Raw genomic sequence first — 21,913 nt, 5'->3', positions numbered from 1 at the left:
CAAAACAAAAATAACTTCTGTGAATAACAAATTATCAATCTATACCAGAACTAGAAAATGAGGTGTTAAATGGGAAGAGTTTCAGGAAGTTGACCCTGAGGGACACATATTCCAGTCAGAGTTAACCTGCTATAAAATCAAATTCTTGTCCAACATTGCCTCAACTCACATTGTCCAAATTATTGTGTTTATAGGTACCTTTATATCATTATCTCATGAATATATTATTATGCCCACTTTGCAGATGAGAAAACCTAATGAGAGATTTTAAATTTTAAACATCATCGTTTAGAGATTCATTTATGTTTTTGAGAACACAAATATGTTTTGAAAAATAATGAGATACTAATCACTCACAAATTGACACAAATTAATCAGTTTAGCTTCCTTCTACACCAAGCTGAGATAAGCTACATGAAGACAAAGAGTTTTTATCTGGTGGGAAGGGAAGGTAAGTGATTTGGGAGTTTGAAGCACTTTTTATTATCAAAAAAATGAAAGCAACTTTTTTATGTTTTATGACTCCTCTAAAATACTAGAAATATAGTAAAATTTTAAACAATAATAAGTAAATAAGAACTGCCAAAAAATTCTCCACAGTTATGACTTTTCTTTCAGATATAATATCTCCTTTGCATACATGCAAACCTAATTTTAGCAAAATCAAATTGGTCTTTAACTTTTTTTAGAGATTGGGTCTTTTTATGTTGCCTAGGCTGGACTTGAACTCTCTGACTCAAGTATGCTGCTCCCTAACCTTCTGACTGTTTACAACATGCTTTTTAACCTAAAAGATCTAGGCTATCTCCCTCACCCAATCAAAACATGTATTTATAACATACTTGTCATGATTTTGATACATCATAACAAATCTCCCATGGATGCACACTTAGGTTGTTTCCAAATTTTCCATTATAAGAATTAATGCCAGAATGCAATTTTTGTACAAATTAATCTGGAAACTTTTTTTTTTTTAGGTAGAGTCTTAGTCACCCTGGGGTTAAGTGCCATGGTGTCATAGATCACATCAACCTCAAACTGTTGGCCTCAAGACATCATCTTGTCTCAGCTTCCCGAGTAGCTGGCTGGGACTATAGGCTCCTGTCACAATGCTCAGCTAGTTTTTCTATTTTTAGTAGAGATAGGAATCTCTCTTTGCTTAGGCTGGTCTGGAAATCCCAAGCTCAGGCAATGAACCCTCCTCAGCCTCTCAGCGTGCTAGGATTATAGGTGTGAGTTACCTCGCCTGGCCAATTTGGAAATGCTTTTAAAGGCAATGAATGAAGGTTTAAGGAGCGTCCATGAGCAGAAGAGCAGGAAAAGAGAGGTACCAAAAGGAGAAAGTGGAGCATCAAAAGAAAAAAAAGTTCTTTTAAACATTTCCAAAGGCTGCTTCTGTATCTAGGAAATAGGAAGAAATATCTTCTATTACATATCTGTCTATATTTAAGCTCCAGAAAATAGGTTAATTGCCTATAATTAGCCACATCAGCAATTATATACAGTATAATACTCAATGTACAGGATTGCCAATTAAGTCTGTGAACTTGCTACAATGTGCTTACCTCAGCACTGTACACACAGCTTAGTAAGGTTTCATAACCTTGGTATATCAGCGTCTCACAGCTGTGTTCATGTCGCTGTGTGGTGGTGTCTTGCTGAGTGGTATTCATTATTGTTGTTGTGTGTTTTTGTGTGCCATCATGAGAATGAGAGAGTTTAAATTAGAGCCTCAGACATTCAATTTCTTGTTAAACTTGGCAAGAGTGGAAGTGAAATCAGGAACATGTTAGTCCAAATTTATAGGGATAATGTCATGAAGAAAACAGCAGTGTACAAGCAGATTAAACATTTTTCTGAGGCGAGAGAAAGTGTCACTGATGAAGAGGCAGATCACAGGTAGATCACAGAGGTAGATCATGTGATCTACAGGATGACCAGTAATGAGCAGAACTGCTGAAAACATTGCCAAAATACATCTAATCGTCCGTCAGAATCACCAGCTGTCAGACTAAGTAAATAACAATAGAGAAACAGTTAGGAAAATCTTTTTTTAATTTTTTTTTTTTTTTTTTTTTGGTAGAGACAGAGTCTCACTTTATGGCCCTCGGTAGAGTGCCATGGCATCACACGGCTCACAGCAACCTCCAACTCCTGGGCTTAAGCTATTCTCTTGCCTCAGCCTCCTCAGTAGCTGGGACTACAGGCGCCCGCCACAAGGCCCGGCAATTTTTTTAATTTTTTTATATTTTGAGACACAGTCTCACTATGTTGCCCTCAGTAGAGTGCTGTGGTGTCACAGCTCATGGCAAACTCAAACTCTTGGGCTTAAGTGATTCTCTTGCCTCAGCCTCCCAAACAGCTGGAACCACAGGCACCCACCACAAAGCCTGACTATTTTCTTCTTCTTCTTTTTTTTTTTTTTTGCAGTTGTCATTGTTGTTTAGCTGACCTGGGCTGGGTTCGAACCCACCAGTCTTCGTGCATATGGCTGGCACCATAACCACTGCGCTATGGGCACCAAGCCAGTTAGGAAAATCTTAACTGAAAATCTTGGCATGAGAAAGATGTGTGCAAAAGTAGCCCTGAAGGAGCTCACCAATGAACAAAAGCAAAGGAGAGTCAAAGTTTGCCACGACCTTTTGGAGAGGCAAGACCATGTTTCTTTGTATCACCGATGTTTTCTTTGTATCACTGATGTATCATTGGTGATAAAAACTGGGTGTACCAATATAACCTTGAAACAAGGCATTGATGTGAACAAGAGAAGTCAGCCAATTCTCCAAAACCAAAACAGTTCCATCAGTCCAAATTAAAAAAATATTGCTAACCTTTTTCGATATCAGAGGGATTATTTATTATGAATTTATACTAAAACTAACTGGACAAACAGTTAACCAAGTTTACTATTTGTTGTTTTTTTGTTTGTTTTGTTTTAGAGACAGCATCTCACTTTCTTGCCCCTGGTAGATTGCTGTGGCATCGTAGATCATGGTCACCTCAAACTCTGTGGGCTCAAGTGATCCTTTGTCTCAGCCTCCCAAGTAGCTGATACTGCAGGGCATACCACAACACCCAGCTATTTTTTAGAGACAGGGTCTTGCTCTTGCTCAGGCTGGTCTTGAACTTGTGAATCAAAGGATCTACCAGCCTTGGCCTCCCAGAGTGCTGGGGTTACAGTTGTGAGCCCCCAGGCCTGGCCCCAAGTTTACTATTTGGAAGGGCTGAAAAGGCTGTGTGAAACGTCAAATGAAAACACCCTCAAATTTTCACCAACAACTCATGGCTCTTGCATCATGACAATGCACCAGCTCACACAGCACTGCCTGTGATAGAGTTTTTAGCCCATAAATAAATAACTGTATTGGAACGCTCTCCTTACTCACCTGATCTGGCCCCCAATGATTTTTTTTCTTTTTTTTTTTATTATTAAATCATAGCTGTGTACATTAATGCGATCATGGGGCACCATACACTGGTTTTATAGACCATTTTGACACATTTTCATCACACTGGTTAACCTAGCCTTCCTGGCATTTTCTTAGTTATTGTGTTAAAACTTTTATATTCTACATTTACTAAGTTTCACATGTACCCTTGTAAGATGCACCGCAGGTGTAATCCCACCTATCACCCTCCCACTGCCCATCCTCCCCCCTCCCCAATGATTTATTTATTTATTTATTTTTTTTTTTTGGCCGGGGCTGGGTTTGAACCCGCCACCTCTGGCATATGGGACTGGCGCCCTACTCCTTGAGCCACAGGCGCCACCCCCCAATGATTTTTTTCTTTAACAAAAATAAAGGAAATATCGAAAGGAAGACCTTTTGATGACATTCAGGACATGAAGAGTAATATGATGACAGCTTTGATGGTCATATCAGAAAAACAATTCCAAAACTGCCTTAAAAGGTGGACTAGGCATAGGGATTGGTACATAGCTTCTCAAGGGCAGTACTTCACAGATGACCATGCTGATATTTAGGCATGAGGTATGCAGCATGCTTTCAAGGATGAGTTTGTTAACTAAATTGTCAGCCCTCATATATCAGTAATGCTTGGTATCTTGTATCTCTTGTAATTGCAGAAGTCAAATGTGACTTTGGCATTACGATATTAATACAGTTTTTTCCCTTAAAAAAAAGCCAACATTTTTCGGCACCTCTGTGCTTAACACACACATAATGTATAAAGTCAACAAAATAACAATATTCATTCAATAAACCTGACAGTGATATCATTATTCTTGTTGCCTGATTTTATCTTCTGGTTTAATGATTTTTGAGAGCTGTAGGAACAATATTGAAATAATTTTGGAGCTTTTTCAAACCATATATACTTTCTCCAATATTCTCATTTGACATAGGTGATGGCATTGATATTCTGAAAAATCCATATAGGATTCTGATACATGCCTCCCACATAACTTCTACTTCAATCTTGTCTGAGAACAACTGCTCCAGTTACTTTATCAATTTATGTTTTGTCTTCCCAAGTGGATTGACATCTCCACCCCCAAATGGTAGAAATGTGTACTTCTGAATCCCAAAGTTAGTTACAGCTAATTAGCTTATTGGATGAATGAAATGATAGATGATGTATTCTTTGGTTATATAATTAACGTAGGAAATTTAAGTGTTATAAAAGCAGCTATGATTCTTGGATGTTTTTAAAATAAACACCAAAGGGGGATCAGAAACTATAGGAAAGGGGAGAGGTTGACTGTAGATGACCAAACAACGAAACAAGCTTACCACAAAACATTAAGATTCATTGGTCCCCAATGTCTTAAGAAATACAGTTTAAACTTTCAACAGTGGGTGATGGGAAAGGATAAACAAAAGATTAATATCCATATTCTTCACAACTAACCCTAACCTACCTCTTCTGCCACTTCCCTCCAACTTGCCTAGTATTTTCACATAACTTGTTTTTCTTGCTATTTTCTCTTTCTAGGAAATCCCCACTTTCCTTTCATTCTTCAGTTAAATCTCACTTATTCTTCAAGATTCAGCTAAATGTCACCTCCTCTGTGAAGTCTTCCCCAATTCTCCTGGTTAGAAACAATCATTTACTGTGTTGTCCCTCCACTTAGCACTTTGCTGAAAACACTAATATATCTTAATAATTAAGGTTAGCTAGACACATCTGTTTTCCATTGGATTATTAGTTCCTTGAAGGCAGGGTTTGGGTCTTATTCATCTTTATATTTTCAAAGTCTACATCCATAAGGAAGAATTAGAAAGCAGAAGAGGTGATGTTGCTATAATGATGAGGTCTCTTAACTTATGGTTTACTGTTTTCAGCTTAATTTCTTTTGTTCCATACATTGTACTTTCTTAATCATTTCAAATGAGACTGTCTATAGAGTTCTAGGTCAACTTCACCCTGGGTCAGGTGCAGTTTCTTATTTCTTATTCTTTAGCTGCAGGAAGGGGAGAGTAATGTTCCCATTGGTCTTCACAACTGAGGTGTCATCAGTACTTCCAGAGGTCTTACAAGAAATTCAATTTTGCTTAATTGACAAATGTTTCTTTCAGAAGCACAGAACGAGCTAGTTGCATGCATTTCTTTGTATCTTAGACAGTGGGCTTAAAACTAAGAACGCTAAAGTATCTTATGCAGTAAGTGCATTGAGATCTTTATGGGACAGACTTTAGTCACAGGAGATCGTCTCTAACAGTGGAAATTGTGTCTGAGGTTATGAATCAGCTTCCTTATGGCAAAAATACTTTTACGAAAAGTCTGCAAAATAATATAGTTAATAAGCATGATAAGCATAAAAGGAAATCTAAGTTTCTCTTTAAGAATACTTCTTTTAAATTATGGAAATTATCTCAACTGTATAATATAGTCTTCAAAAATTAAGAGAATGCTTTTGATTTTCCAAAAGTGTGGAAAATAAAGTACAACCAGAAGACTAGAGTTGTAAACAAAAGAAAAACCCTGTTATTTAGTTAAATTTATCAAGTGGACATTCAGTACTAAAGTACCTGAGTACAAAAGTTACATTTTTAGAAAACTGGATATTTCATACTTAATCAGTGCTATAGGCTAACCACAAAACTGCAAAGTAACAGACTCTCTGTCATTTGTGGATAGTCTAATTTCTCTGTAAATTAAATGTTAAAGAAGGTTTGATTATATGATGACTATATGGAGCATTCCTGTTTAGAAACCAGTTAAAAAGACTCAAATTCTAAAGACGTTCATTTGATTTCTTTTTTGGTTTAATTGATTTTTAACCATATTCTGCTGCAATCAACATCCTTTTAAGTTCCCACTGGCTGAGCTATGATTCAAGAAAATGGAAATTTGGGGACATTGGATTGGCCACTAAAAACGAGTAGTTTTTTAACAAAGATTTTTGTTAAGAAAGATTTTTAACAAAGGTCATGAAAAAGTACTCAATGAAAAAATAAACAGATGTTTCATCAATTTTATCTGTTCTAGGATAAATCATCAATAGCTAATGGTTATTACATAAGTAACCTCAATGATGTGGGAAAAAACTAAGTACTTCCTACATACTCTAAAGAAGAATTATGCCTTGGTTTTGTATTCTATTCCTAAAATATTTTCCAACATAAGAAAATCTAACTTAAACATACACACACACACGCACTCTCTTATTTATCTTTCCAAACATAATATAGTTTCTGTTATTGCAAAGCCTTCTCTGATGTGACAAACAAAAAGTTGATTACTATCTCTTCTCTGCTCCTGTGTTACATTTTATCGCAATCATTTTGTGTTTCTATATCCGTCCCTCCCGACCGCCCCCAAGGGATTGAGCTCTTTCTGGGCATGGACCAGGCTCTCTTCACTTTTGTATTCTCAGCACCTGAACTATGTGTGACACACAGTAGATGCTCAAGATACGTTATTTGAATGAGTGAATAAATATAACAATAAATAATATATATAACAACAAACAACTATATAGCCCTATTATAATGACAGTTCAAGGGGAGTGACATGAGCGTAAAGAAGAAAAAAAGATGAAATCATGTAAAGTCTTCTGGATGTGTTAATTATGTGGAACCTAATGCTAAGGGTAACAGAAGTCTTTGATGAATGTTATCATGGTGACTATATTAAAAGAGGGTAAGAGTGAATTTGGGGGATTCAGGGGATGACTAGTAGTTCAGATAAGAAATTGTAATGACGGGCGGCGCCTGTGGCTCAGTCGGTAGGGCGCCGGCCCCATATACCGAGGGTGGCAGGTTCAAACCCGGCCCCGGCCAAACTGCAACCAAAAAATAGCCGGGTGTTGTGGCGGGCGCCTGTAGTCCCAGCTACTCAGGAGGCTGAGGCAAGAGAATCGCTTAAGCCCAGGAGTTGGAGGTTGCTGTGAGCTGTGTGAGGCCACGGCACTCTACCGAGGGCCATAAAGTGGCCTACACACAAAAAAAAAAAAAGAAAGAAATTGTAATGGCTTGGGAACGAGTGGAGATGGTGAGGATGGAGAGCAACAGATGTATCAGAGAAACATTTAGGAAGTAGAATTGATAGGATATGATGTTGAGTGACTGGTTATTAGGTGGTGTGAGAAAGAGAGAGGAGGTCAAAGATAAAATACTGTTTACCTAGAAAAAGTAGAAAAGGTATCGGTCTTAGGGAGAGAAAACAGTGTTTTAGACATATTAAGGCAGGCACTGGAAAGACATCTATGCCATTACTACAAGGGAAACTATCCCAATCCTCCCCTCTTACAGACAAAGAAACCCAGGCTTAGAGAATTTACAGAACTTGACACCTGCTTCCAAACTCCATGTTGTTTACTTCTAGGCCATACAGCATTATGATCCTTTATCTAAAGAAAGCACCAATACGTAACAAGTAGAGTTATGTTCTTGACTTCTGTAGAGTAAGTGTGTCTCTGCTGAGGCCACTATCCTGAAGGGAGAGGCCATTTAACAGCTTCCAAAGCAAGAGCGTGGTATTCCTAAAGCCATCCCTCCCACACTTCTCTGCCTAAATAGATGGCAGCTAAGCCACAGGGCACTGGAGAAGGACATGGAACGGAAAAAAAAAAAATTCCTCAGGGCACTGGTAGAAGTGCAAAGGTCTTGTTCAGGTGAAAGAAAATGTGTAATAAAATTCACCGGTTCAGCTGAACAGGTAATTACAGAGTTAATAAAACAAGGATTCCTGACACAATAGATTCTAACACTGCCATGAGTGTCATAGTCACTAAGTGACTTTTTAGTTTGCTGATCATTGATCCACTAGACACTAACAGCTCCAATCGGATCAATGCAGAATAACATATGAGGAGGACTTTGCATGTTAAAAATCTACTGGAAATTTTACATGAAAGAGTTCATTATCTGGGTAATGTGACCTGTGTCCGAATGATACATGTGGACCATTTGTCATGTTTTTTTAATGGCAAAAAATGAATTTTTTTTTCTAAAAGCTTAATTATGTGAGAAATTCTACTGCCGAGAAATTGAAGCCACTTGGGTGCCATGAATGTGCAAACATGTTAATTTGAGGGCTGTGACACCTAAAGAGGTATATTTCATCTCACTCAGCTTCTCTTTCCCCGGCCGGTTCACCTCTTCCAGCCCCTCCTCCTTTCCTGCGGTCAGACAACTCTGTTCTTGGGTCTTCTTCTCTTTGTAGCCTGGGTGGGCTCCTGCTTGCCCTGAATCCTCTCCTGTGCTCACAATTCCTTCTAAGAGCTTGTCTCCTAAGGCCAGCATTTAACCCAGGTTCCCCTTTGTCGTTTTTATCCCCCTGGGGCCCTGTTGTCACACAGAAGAGACCAGATAAAATATACGCGTGGCAAAGAACTCATATATCCTTTGGCTCCAGCAAGACAAATGACCTATAGCAATAACAATAAGATTGTTCATGGAAACTGGACAAATCAAAAAGGGTTCTGGAAAATGTATTTTATATGTATGGTTCTGAATATTTTATTGAGATATAATTTATATAAAATAGAATTATTTTTAAGTGTACAGTTTGATACATTTTGATAAATAAATACAAAGTATATATAGTAATTGCATAACTACTACCAAATCAAGATATAGAATATTCTCATCACTCTAAAAACTTCCTTTGTGCCTCTTTGTGGTCAATCCATGCTATCACTGGCTCTGGCAACTATTGATCTATTTTTCTACCTATAGCTTTGACTTTTTAAGAGTGCTATACAAATGAAATCATATGATATCTAATCTTTTATGTCTTAAATTAGCATAAAACCTTTATGATTCATCGGCCAAATTAATGCCTTTTTATTTTTAACTTATTACTTTGAAATAAGTTTAAATTTTCAGAAAAGTTGCAAAAATAGTAGAGTTCCCATGTGGCCTTCCTTTACCCCATTTCCCCAATGCTACCATATTACATAACCATAGTATAACTATCAAAACTAAGAAACTGCTTTTATTTTTTTCCGTAAACTGCACATTTTTTTGCTCCTCTGCCAAAAGCAAATCCATGCATTTGAAGAAACAATAAGTATAAAACACCGTTTATCCTCACCAATTTTGTAATTTCATGTAATTATTTTCTCAATTTGGCTAAAAAAGAATAAACACTTAAAAATCTGAAATAGCCATAAACTAGTGAAATTTCTATTTAACAAGATGTTTGGGAGACTTAAGCTCCTGTTTTAGGAACAGAATACAATTTAAAAAAATTTTTTTAAGAGATGGGGTTTTGCTGTATTGCCCACAAACTCCTGAATTCAAGTGATCCTCCTGCCTCAGCCTTCAAGTAGCTGGGACTATAGGTGTGAGCCATCACACCCAATTAAAATATAATTTAATAATTATCCAAAGCATGAATACCAGTGACTTTTTGGCTTAGATACCTTAATCACTTCTAAAATATAGTTAAATAATATTAAGAGGTTGAGCTTGGTGACTCATGCCTGTAATCTCAGTACTTTGAGAGGCCAAGGTGGGAGGATCACGGAAGGCCAAAAGTTGGAGACCAGGTACTAGAGAGGCTGAACCAGGAGGATCACTTGAGCCCAAGAGTTTGAGGCTATAGTGAGATTGAGCAGGGATCATATCACTGCACTCCAGTCTGGGGAACAGAGTGAGACTTTGTCTCCTAAAAAAAATAAAACAAAACAAAAACAAGAGACTCCAGCTCTGAGTTCCCTTGTAGGAGAATATTCAAGAATGAATGAAAAAAAAAGAAAAAGAATGAATGAGGCTAGGCCAGGGGGGCTCCCATCTGATATACCAGCACTTTGGAAGGCAAGGGTTGGAGGATCGCTTAAGGTCAGGAGTTTGAGACCAGCCTGAGCAAGAGTGAGACCCCATCTCTACTAAAAGTAGAAAAATTACTAGGGGGGTGGTGGAGAGCACCTGCAGGTCTGCTACTTGGGAAGCTAAGGTAGATGGACCGCTTAACCTCATGAGTTTGAGGTTGCAGTGAGCTATGATAAGGTTAGTACACTCTAGTTAGGGTGACAGAGCAAGACTCTGTCTCAAAAACAAACAACAAATGAGCTTCCCTCTGCTACTCAGCATAACTGATGAGAGAAAAAAGTTGCGATTAGGGTGGACTATGATAAAGAACTGGAGAAAGTTTTTTAAGGGAAGTTATGTTTAAAAAATGTACCTAAAATTCAGATGCACATATGATTAAGGCAGCATAACAGAATGATTAAAGCCAGGACAAACCCTGGAATCAGACTGCTTGTGTTCAAATCACAGTTCGACTCCCTCATGGTTTGTGACCTGGGCAAGTTATTTCACTCTTTCAGATTCTATCTGACTCCAGGTGCTTATAATAACCTCTGCCATCTACAGATGTATCAGGCTTGGTCCAATAAGGTGGCATATAGAAAAGACGAAATGTTTGTTGACTTGGCTGCCTGGTTACATTTCACTCTCATCATAATCTGGGGGCCGGCCCGGGGCAGGGTCTCAATGGTTCTTGAAGAACTTAGTGGTGGTCCATGGATCCCTCCACAGAAGTGAGTAGGGGCCGGTACAAGCTGCTGCTCTCTTCTGTTTCCCTCCAGGTGAGGAAATAACTTAGAATAAGGAGGACAAAGTGCTGTGTCTACCTGGCCCTTTTGTCTGGGCATCTTGTACCTAGCTGGTTCTCAGGGCAATAGAGGGACTCGAGTCAGCTTCCTTTTCTGAGACTTGACTCTACTTCCTCCCTGACGAATGCCCCAGGCTCTCACCTGTCATTCTTTGAACCCCATGATTGCTCAGTCTTATTTTGATGCCATTTCCTGACTAGTCTTAGACTGAGTGCCTTGCATGTAACTTTGAAATCCCTTGCCCAGTCTAAACTCAGCTTGTGGGGGAAAATCAGCTGCTCCCTGCCCTTTCATATTCATAAGACTTCCTTTACTTCTCCGTCTGACTCCCATTCCTCCTTGCTAAATCTCTTTTACTAGCGGGAGCCACCAACCTGTTGACTGGCCAAACCAACACCATTTATAGCAAACATTTGTAATTGTTCTGATTTTAATGAGTATATCTTTATAATAATGTTGGTTATTGATAGAACTAATAAAGATAAGGAATAATTCATGGAGGCCAATTTCTTTTAAGATATTGTATATCAGTACCTCTTTTATGTTTACATGGAGGGACCTGGAACATATTCTCCTGAGTAAAGTATCTCAAAAATGGAGGAAAAAGTATCCAATGTACTCAGTGCTTCTATGAAACCTACTTATATTTACTCACACTTTGTTACGAAAGATAGAACACAACTATAGCCCAGGATGAAGGAGAGAAATGGAGTGGGAAGGGAAGGGAGGAGGAAGGTTTGGTAGAGGGAGGGTAACAGGTGGGACCACACCTATGGAGCATATTGCAAGGGTACAAGTCAAACCTGTCAAATGTAGAACATAAATGTCTTAACACAATAATCAAGTAAACGAGGCGAAAGCCATGTTGATTGGTTTGATGTAACCATGTCAGATTGTATATAAAAAAAAATCAACACATTGTACCCCACATTGCATAAATGTATTCATGATCTATGTGTATTTGACTTAATAAAAAAAAAAGATATTCTATATCAAAGAGGAACTTGATTTGTTTGAAATGCTAAACAGACCACTCATAGGTACTTAACAAGAAAATGGAAGAGAAATTGCTTGCATCTTAGCATAGGTTATTTACAAAATGACATTCCTTTTAGTGTGCTCAGGGGCATGTGGGCCTATAGTGGGTTCTGCCAATTTTGAAGGTGATCTGTGAAGAGCACACAGGTACTTCTATGTTCAGATGTACCCTATCATCGTGTTCAGAAATGCGTCTGAAAAGCATTGTGGGGAACCATACACACTGTAAGCACTCAGGAATCCAGGCATACTGTCATTCTGTTACAATTTTCACTTTCACCTTACACTACAGGACATGATATCTATGTCAACTAGTATATGTTTTTAACAATCCTAGAAGGTTGAATTTCTTTTCTTTTCTTTTTTTTTTTTTTTTGAGACAGAGTCTCACTGTGTCACCCTCAATAGAGTGCTGTAGCATCACAGCTCACAGCAACCTTAAACTCTTGGGCTTAAGCAATTCTCTTAACTCAGCCTCCTTAATAGCTGGGAGTACAGGCGCCCACCACAATGCCCAGCTATGTTTTTGTTGCAGTTGTTATTATTGTCTTAGCTAGCCCGGGCTGGGTTCAAACCCATCAGCCTCAGTGTATGTGGCCAGTGCCCTATTCACTGAGTTATGGGTGCTGCCCTCTTTTTCTCTTTTCTTCTTCTTCTTTTTTTTTTTTTGAGATTGGGTTTTGCTCTGTCACCCAGGCTAGAGAGCAGTGGCCTCACCATAGCTCACTGCAACCTCAAACTCCTGGGCTCAAGCAGTCCTCCTGCCTCAGCCTCCCAAGTAGCTGTGACTAGAAGTGCTTGCAACCACACTCAGCTATTTTTTTTTTTTTTTTTTAGAGATAGGGACTAGCTTGTATTCAGGCTGGTCTTGAATTCTTGGCCTCAAAGGTTGAAAATCTTAAAGAAGATTGAACTTTAGCCAAGTCTGGGAGGACCTGGCTTTCATGCGCTGCCAAAGAATTTCATGCAGGCCTACATGATAAGACTGAAACCATTTGAATTTTTTCACAATTCAACAAAATTCTCCCACAGTAGTCGTTAAACTCTATCAGGTCACCAGATCGGTAGTTTTCAGCACACTGAAATTCTTAGTTGCTGAGATTTATGAAAGTCATATTGAAAGACATGGAGGTATAGATTAGCCTACAAAGCAATTATGTGGGGACAACTCTCCTAGTAAGCCTGAGGCCTCTTCTGACACACAGAGAGGGTCATTTTTTATGCTTTTGGTATATTCCCTCTCTAAACTCTCCAAACCTTCATAGCCATCTTTAAATATTCTTTTGGTTTTTTTCTCTATGATCAGGATATTGCTAGGGGTGAGGAATGAGGCATTTAGCAAAATATTTGAATAAGTGAATAAGATGGGAGTGGCAATTCTAGGAAAGGAGAGAAAGCTTACTTCCACCTGCTCTCCTTTACATGATGTTGACTCCTTGTTCTGGTCATTTGGGGGTCTACTGTGAAAAGGGGAGCTCATACAGCAATATTTCCCATGAGCCCTTTTTGATCCTTTGGCTCTAAACAGATGCTGCATTCTTGTCATTCACATTTCTCTCTGTCAGAAATCATAACAGCTATTACATGCAATTTTGTGGTGAGAACAAGAGACAGGAATCCTAAATATTGTTCCTTAATCTGTTTCTCATTTTCTCAGACATCTACTTTTGGAGTCAGATGTAAATTCACATTCCTGTGTTGACACAGCTGAGCTGTATGGTCTTGGGACAGTTACTTAACCTCTGCGACTCTCCCATTTCCAAATCTGTAAAATGGGGTGGGTAATATTTAGTTTACAGAATTACTGGGTGAGTTAAAACGAAATATTATGTGGAAAACAGCCGGCACAGTGCCTAACACATAAAGGGCTCCCAATAAATGACTGCAATTTTATTTTTTGATAGTAGTGATTTGGCGTGGGTGAAAGTATTAAAACAGGTGGGGGAGATTCCTTCACATGCTGGGTGAAAGGAGGAAATATATAAACAAACATTTGAGAAAATGACAAATGAAGCATCATTCATTTTACCTTATTGAGAGGATTTGCTACATGACATTCAATTTTAGGTGTTTTTCTGTGCGGGATTATTGTTAGACTATGGTAGGGAAGCTATTTCAATTATATAGGGAGGTATACAAGAAATGTGAAGCCTGGAGCACATCACAAGACCTATTTTCATAACCTTCAATGAAAGGCATTATGCAAGCATAATTTATACATTTTCACTTTTGTAATTATACCTAAATCACCTACTCCCAGAAGATTTCATTATGTAATTCCTCAAACTTAACTTCAAATTTCCTTTATAAAGCAATGTGCCATTAAAAGAAACTTCTTTAAAAGAAATCATTACTAATCACATATTTACTGTATACAGAAAAAATGCTCCCCTAAATATTCATATTTATATTGCCACATAGTTACTCTGAAATTGTTATTGGATAAAACTAATCATCAATTCCAGGCAGGTAAAATATTTATAAACAGGATTCAAATTACCTGCATTCAGAGCCTTCATAAAGTCTTTTCAAATAAATTTTCCTCTAAAAATTCAGAAATGTATTAATAGCCATTGTTGTGCACACTGTGGGTCATTTGCCTCCAATTCTGGCTCAGAATGGAGATAATGTAAACTATTTTTACTGCTCAATTCTCCCCATGTCCTGCTAGATTTTTACAAGAAATTTCTCTGCAATATTGCCAATTCAATAGCATACATATAACTCTTCAAATAGAATCTCTACATATCTGAACCAGAAAAGCAAAGATGAAGTCTATGAATTTCCCAGTGAGCCGGGGACTCACTCTGTTGTCCCAGGCTAGAGTGCTGTGGTGTCATAGCTCACAGCAACCTCAAACTCTTGGGCTCAAGTGTTCCTGCTGCCTCAGCCTCCCTGAGTAGCTGGGACTACAAGCTCCTGCCATCATGCCTGGCTAGTTTTTCTATTTTTAGTAGAGATGGGCTCTTGCTTTTGCTCAGGCTATTATTGAACTCCTGAGCTCAGGCAATCCACATGCCTCAGCCTTCCAGAGTGCTAGGATTACAGGTGTGAGCCACTGCACCCAGTCAAGTCAGCCCACACTTGACTTCTTCCTCAAGAGCAAGAGTTCTTTTGGGCTTGAAATCAGCCTAATCATCTCCCTCTTTCTTAAAATTCCTCTTTGCCTTGTTCATTTTAATCATCTAGATCAGCAGCCCCCAACCTTTTTGGCAACAGGGAATGGTTTCATGGATGACAATTTTTCCATGAACTTGGGAAGGAAGAATGGTGTGGGGATGATTCAAGCACATTACATCTCCACCTTAGACCATCTGGCATTATATTCTAATAAGGAGTGCACAACCTGGGTCCCCGAATCCTCTGTTTACAGTAGGGTTCACATTCCTATGAGAATCTAATATGGCCACTCACTAGATTCCTCCACTTAGGTGGAGCTTGGACAGTGATGATAATGATGGAGAGGGGCTGTATATATGGATAAGGCTTTTCTCCATCCACACTCACCTCCTGCTGTGGGGCCCAGTTCCTAACAAGCCATGAACTGGTCCATGGCCCAGAATTCAGGGACTGCAGACCTAGATAATTGTGATTACTTCATCAAAGTCATTTGGCAAATTGTACTAATGTCACAACTAGAACACAGGAGTAATTATGACCATTTGGCTCCACATTTCCATCCCCTAAAGTCCAGCAACATCCCCCTAACCTGCAAAATTCACACAATAAGAGAAAACGAAAAATATATCTATTACAATTAGCAACCCGTGCTTTAAGCGAATGGCAAGGTGATTACATTTATTGAGTTGAAACAAAAGTAAGACCATTGTATATTATTCCAAGATTCTAACTAAAAGAGTTTACACGAAGTATTAAACCTGCAGGTGTGAAAGGAAGTGATACCTGATTACAGCAGAGACATAGTTCTACTAGCCACAGAAATTTTTGGTAAGAAAGAAAAAAAGGTAGCAGTTTCTGAAAAACAAAAATACCAATATAAAGCACCTTTTACATAAACTTCTCATTTTTATGTACTTTATGGCTATGAACTACTAAAACAGAGTTAAATTGATTAGTCTATTTACTATTCGTTAGTTAAATGCTTCTCAGATTATAAGGATCATTAGTTCATCAAATACCAGCCAGCTATACATAAGATCTCAGACAAGAGACTACTTTGCTGATCAACACATATACACAAACAAGTAGGAAAGAAAGTCAATTTTAAAAATGTGTATTTTGAATTATTCACAATAAGTATCTGATACAGTTAACCAAAATCTTTTAGCATACTCTTACACCTTAAGTAGCATCACGATAAAAGCAGGTAATAGAATAAATTCAAAGTAAACAAAACTCAAAGCTAAGCCGTAAACTTAAATTAAAAAAAAAAAAAAAAAGAACATGAAGGCTGGGCACAGTGACTCACAACTGTAATCCTAGCACTTTGAAAGGCTGAGGCAGGAAGATTGCTTGAGCCCAGGAGTTTAAGACCAGCCTGGGCAAGAGCAAGACCTTGTCCTTAAAAATATAAAATAGTTAGGGCTGGGTGTGGTAGCTCACACCTATAATCCTAGCAGTCTGGGAAGCCAAGGCAGGAGGATCACATGAGCTCAGGAGTTTGAGACTAGCCTGACCAAGAACAAGACCCCATTTCCACCAAAAAATAGAAAAATTAGCCTAGTGTTGTGGTGGCCGCCTATAGTCCCAGCTACTCAGGAGATTGAGGCAGGAGGATTACAAGAGCCTAGGAATTTGAGGTTGCTGTGAGCTAAGGACTCTACCCTGGGGCAACAGAGTAAGACTCTGTGTAAAAAAAATTAAAAAGAAAAAGAAATAAAAGTTAAAACATTAATCAGGAGTAGTGGTGCGTGCCTGTAGCCCAGCTATTCAAGAGACTGAAGCAGGACAATCACTTCAACCAGGATTTGAAGGCTACAGTAAACTATGATTTCGCTACCGCATTCTAGCCTAAGCAACAGAATGAGACCCTGTCTCACAAGAAAAAAAGAAAAGAAAAGAAGAGAAGAGAAGAGTCAAAAGTAAGAACGTGGACTGACTTAAGACAAACTCGGTATATCTTTAATTAATATGTATGTGATAACAGTGGTATTTAATTTGACAAATATTTAATTCAACAAATATTTAATTCTTTTACAGATTATTTGCTAGTCCATCTGATTTGTATGAATTTGTGGGATAGTGGTAACATTTAATGAAGATGTGTTCTGATTAATTATCTCTGAGTGATTTGTCTGACATATAGTGAGTTATGAAAGCCATCAATATGTGTAATTTCCCTTTATTTTTAAATAGCAATAACTCTTTCTCTATAAAAAGTTATATTTTAATGGGTTTATCAAGCTATAATTCATCAAAAACAATGAAGCACTAGCTAAGATTGTATCAAAATAGTGGCTGACTACCAGATTGAAAATAAATTTAAACATTTTAGTACTTGAGGCAGACTGCTAGAAGTCTTAGCAAACTTGTTATCATAACTGTGTCTACCTAAAGGCAAGCAATAGGAGTGCTGGGAAATAAGCACAAAACAATGATTTTAAGAAAATACAAAAATGATATATTCATATAAAATAAAAGTATATAAACTTGTGCAGTGTATAGCAATATAGCTACTTGTAATATAACGTGAATAGTGTGGCTTCAGGCAATTGAATAGAGAAGTGAAGCTGAACGCTGCTATCCCAACCAAATGGCTAATGTGACACCTGATAATGTAAAACAGAGGCATCCCCAGGGCACCATGTAAAATTATTATAAAGCGGTGAAATAACAATATAAAGTTAATTTTATTAAAATTAACAATACTTCCTGTCAGCACGAGACAATCTATATTCAAAATTAAAACAGTAGGAATGTTTATCCATTCAGGCACTCTGATAGGCTAAGTATTTCTTGACTGCTAAAAGAAATAAAGTTTCCAAGCCCCTTTTTTCTTTTTATTCATAAATACTCATCCTTATGCATAATATCATATTCAACGGCCTGAAATTCAAAACATGTTTCCTTATGAAATTTGGTACATTTGGCATGTTGCCATAGAAATATAGCTGCTTACTATTTTTTAAAAAGAAACTTCTTGTCTTGGAAATAAACAAAGGGATAAATTGGGCAAATTTTGCACTGTACCTTTCAAGTATAATGAATGGAAATTGATAAAAATTAATAATATCATGGCATCATTTAAATCTTGATGTTTGCTATTACTTTCTATTATTTTCTTTCTATTATTTGCAAAACTGATCTGCATTCACTTGCCAGCTGTGAGGTTTTGTGTTAAGTAAAAATATCAACTTTTTTTCAAAAAAGAATATTCAGAAGTTTTTACATAATTATAAAAAGAAGACAAGTTCATTATGGAAAAAAATGAAAATACAAAAAAGTATAAAGAAGAGAATAATATCATCCCTATTTTATATTACAGGTTTAAACTATACCCGTTAGTAACACTTTGGAATACATCCTTTCAGCATTTTTGTCTATGTAACATAAGCACATATACATTTGAAATTGATATTTAATCAAAAGTAAACCTGAATGAAGACATGCCATATGACAAAATGTATTTTATTTTTTCACCTAAACTAAAGGAGCATTCTGAGGCATGTACTATGTTTCATCTAAAGAGTAGCTGCAGTTATATGATAAACTACATCTGGTGAAGAATTGAACATTAGTTTAAAATCCAGTAATTGACTAGTCAATAGTACCCCAGAGTGGGTGGTGGATATATTCGCAGAATTAGCATGTATTTTGTCATTAGGGGACAGAAGGGTTTAATTTGTGAGATATCAAATTTTTGAGGAACTTCTTCTATTTTAGGTATTTGGAAAACCTGTTTTGTATGTTTAGAAATATAAATCTCCTAACTCTACTAAGACAAAGATTCCTCTATGAGGCCAGTTTTATGTCTTTAATGATTAGAAACCAGAAAACTTGGATTATAAAGTAAAGCAAGGGGCATTTTAAGAATTACCTGCCAATACAGATATGATTTTAATGCTATTATCAGAGGAAAGAAACCAAATCATAAAAAATTATGTAACATTATTGTTTAATTCAAGCCAAGAGAATCTAAGCTTACATTGAATGCTCATTCCCACCTTTAACCCTGGCCACTGAGCTGAGGATGTGACAGTAGGTGTGTTATTAGACAACTCACTAGAAATTTCAGAAGCTCGAAGAATAAAGTTGGAAAAAAAAAAAAAGACTTTCCCAGACTCTTTTCTTCTTCCTATGTAATCTCTTTTATGTTTTTAAGGGGGCAAAGAAAAATCTCTTACACTCTACCTTAGCATACTCTCTCTCTTTCTTATTTCATTTATTTTGCCCATATTTTATTATATCCATTGACCTCCTGAGGAATATAAACTACAAGAGGGCAGGGTTTTTTTCACTGAGGTATCCCCAGTGCTTAGAATAGTGCCTGGCACATAGTGGGTGCCCCATAAATATCTGTTGAATAAATGAATGAGTTTTCTTTAATTGGATAATCAGGGTTAGCGGAAGTGAATTTTAAATATTTGACACAAAAAATTTTATAAGAAACATAAGATACTTCTGCTCAGAACTTGAATTTTTCTAACTTTGGAAGTACACAAATGTTTATACCTTTTGGCTTCCTTCATAGGTTTATTTTGATAATAGTAATTACTAAAGCTTACTTCACTGAAAATTTGTGAGTTAATTTTTTTTAGTTTCTGAAAACACATTTTTTGCGGGGGGGGCACTGGTGCTGGAAAAAAATGACTCCCTCTGTTCTCTGTCTTAAAAAAAAATATCCAGTACAACCCACTAATCCAGGCAACTGTCTCATCTGTTCTCATGTATTCTGCCTCATCTATCCTGCTGGTAAGGACATTCTGTATTCTATATCCCCATTGAACAATAGGACTGTTCCGAAAAATTTTCGTACTGGCAATCAGACCATTTTGTAAACAGTAACTCAGATTCCAGTGATAAGATGAGTGAGCAGGATGCAAGAACATCTTAAAGATCACCTGCCGCACTTGTGTCTGAGGTGCTCAATGGCTGTTTACACCAAGTGCCATCTGGCTCTATAGATATAATAACAATTATTCCATCGAGGTGTGTAGCTCCCTAAATCATATTAATATACAATGATTCCACTAGTCTTATAGGAGTTGATGTCTTTGTGTGCTCCCATTTAACCTGGGTAATGCGCTAAAACAAGTCTGCCTCATCATTAAGAATTGATTTTTTATTTATGTGAATGTCACTGGCAATCCCACGATATCCCTTTGTAATTCAGTTGAACAGGACTGCACACTAGCGTTAATCTATTTTTATGGCATATCTTTAAAAATTTGCAACATCTTGCTACATTTGGATATTTATATAGAGATTTGTGTTCCCGCAGAAAGCTGTTGTTAGCTTTGGAGATCCATTTCATACAGCAATAGGGCAAGTACTTCATTAGCTATCTTATATCAGATAAGGGTTTATTTCTTTAAATTATTTAACCTTGGTAGAACCTACTAAAATCACATAAATTACAAATACACTAATGAAAATCATTAGTTAGCCAATTAAAAAAAAAACTCCAATAGGAATAAAATTAAAACATTTTAAAATCAGCCCTCTGGAAGCATTTTATGAAAATAATTTGGTGAATTTACCATGATTACACATTTCTTAATGTTGTTAGTGGTCACTCTTTTAGACACTGACATTAACAACTATTCTGATGTGTTAAAGGTGTGTAAAAAAGTCACATTGCTTTTTTCTGGCTAATTCAAAATCTGATTTAAAAATCTGTAGTTATAATTATTTATAAATGTGCCTTAATGACTTTTGTTAATTAAAATATTGATATTTAAAATAATAAGCACTAATAAAGACAAATTTTTTAAAAATATACCAGGAACAAACATTATACCACAGAAAAATTACACTTTAAATACAGTTTTCCTGAGAGTACTTAATAGGGTCATTAAATAATTACCTCATGGGGGAAGTCCTGTCAGAACACCATTTATGTTTATATGATTATTACAGACTTGAACCTGTTTAGAAAGCAATAGCCAATTTCTTCCAAAAGCCACAGAATTTTGGTTATAGGGAGATTATGGTATGTTATACTCCAATCCCTTGCCTATTTTATGCTGCTGCTTTAAAGGCAGAATTGTTCTTAGCTGTTGAGTTTAACATATACAATTAGTGATACATCAACTCATAAGAAAGTTAAGCAAAGTTTTAGGACATTCAAAGAAATGAGGCAATACTTCTTCAAATCTAAAGGGCTCTGCAGAACAGTATAACTGCTAACTACAAACTTCTTTAAGATGCTCAGTATAGAAAAGGCTCTTTGTGCATTGTATGGATTATTTAGACAACTAAAAAAAAAAAAAAAAAGAAAGAACATTGGGGCAAGATCATTATTCTTTTTTTTTTTTTTTTGGCCGGGGCTGGGTTTGAACCCGCCACCTCCGGCATATGGGACCGGCGCCCTACCCGCTGAGCCACAGGCGCCGCCCCAAGATCATTATTCTAATTTGTGAAGATACATCCTAACAATTAAGGGCTCAAACTTAAGAAAGACTCATTCATAAAAATCTACATGTAAGTTAGAAGTGGGAAATCAATGTAGTTTTCGATGTAATATACTAATATCTGTACTCCTTAAACTGTAATTTTTACAAATATACTTCCTAAGAGCTGTGTAAATTGCCTTATGTACTATATATGTTATAAATAACAGAGAAGGACTATGTGCTTTTGTGTTCAATAAACAAATACATTTAAGATATCTGCACCAAAGATAAGTTCACAAAAAAGGTAGGGAAATTTTCTGTGCTCTTCAGA

At 37.0% G+C, this 21,913-nt stretch overlaps 1 protein-coding gene across 2 annotated transcripts in view; it reads right to left on the bottom strand.

Annotated features, from left to right (window-relative positions):
• SKAP1 (src kinase associated phosphoprotein 1) overlaps positions 1-21,913 on the bottom strand; it is a 312,394-nt gene that overhangs the window by 145,941 nt on the left and 144,540 nt on the right. The window lies entirely within an intron of this gene.

Source organism: Nycticebus coucang, chromosome 18, assembly GCF_027406575.1.
Source record: "Nycticebus coucang isolate mNycCou1 chromosome 18, mNycCou1.pri, whole genome shotgun sequence".
NCBI lineage: Eukaryota > Metazoa > Chordata > Mammalia > Primates > Lorisidae > Nycticebus > Nycticebus coucang.
This window is presented reverse-complemented; position numbering and strand designations above follow the sequence as displayed.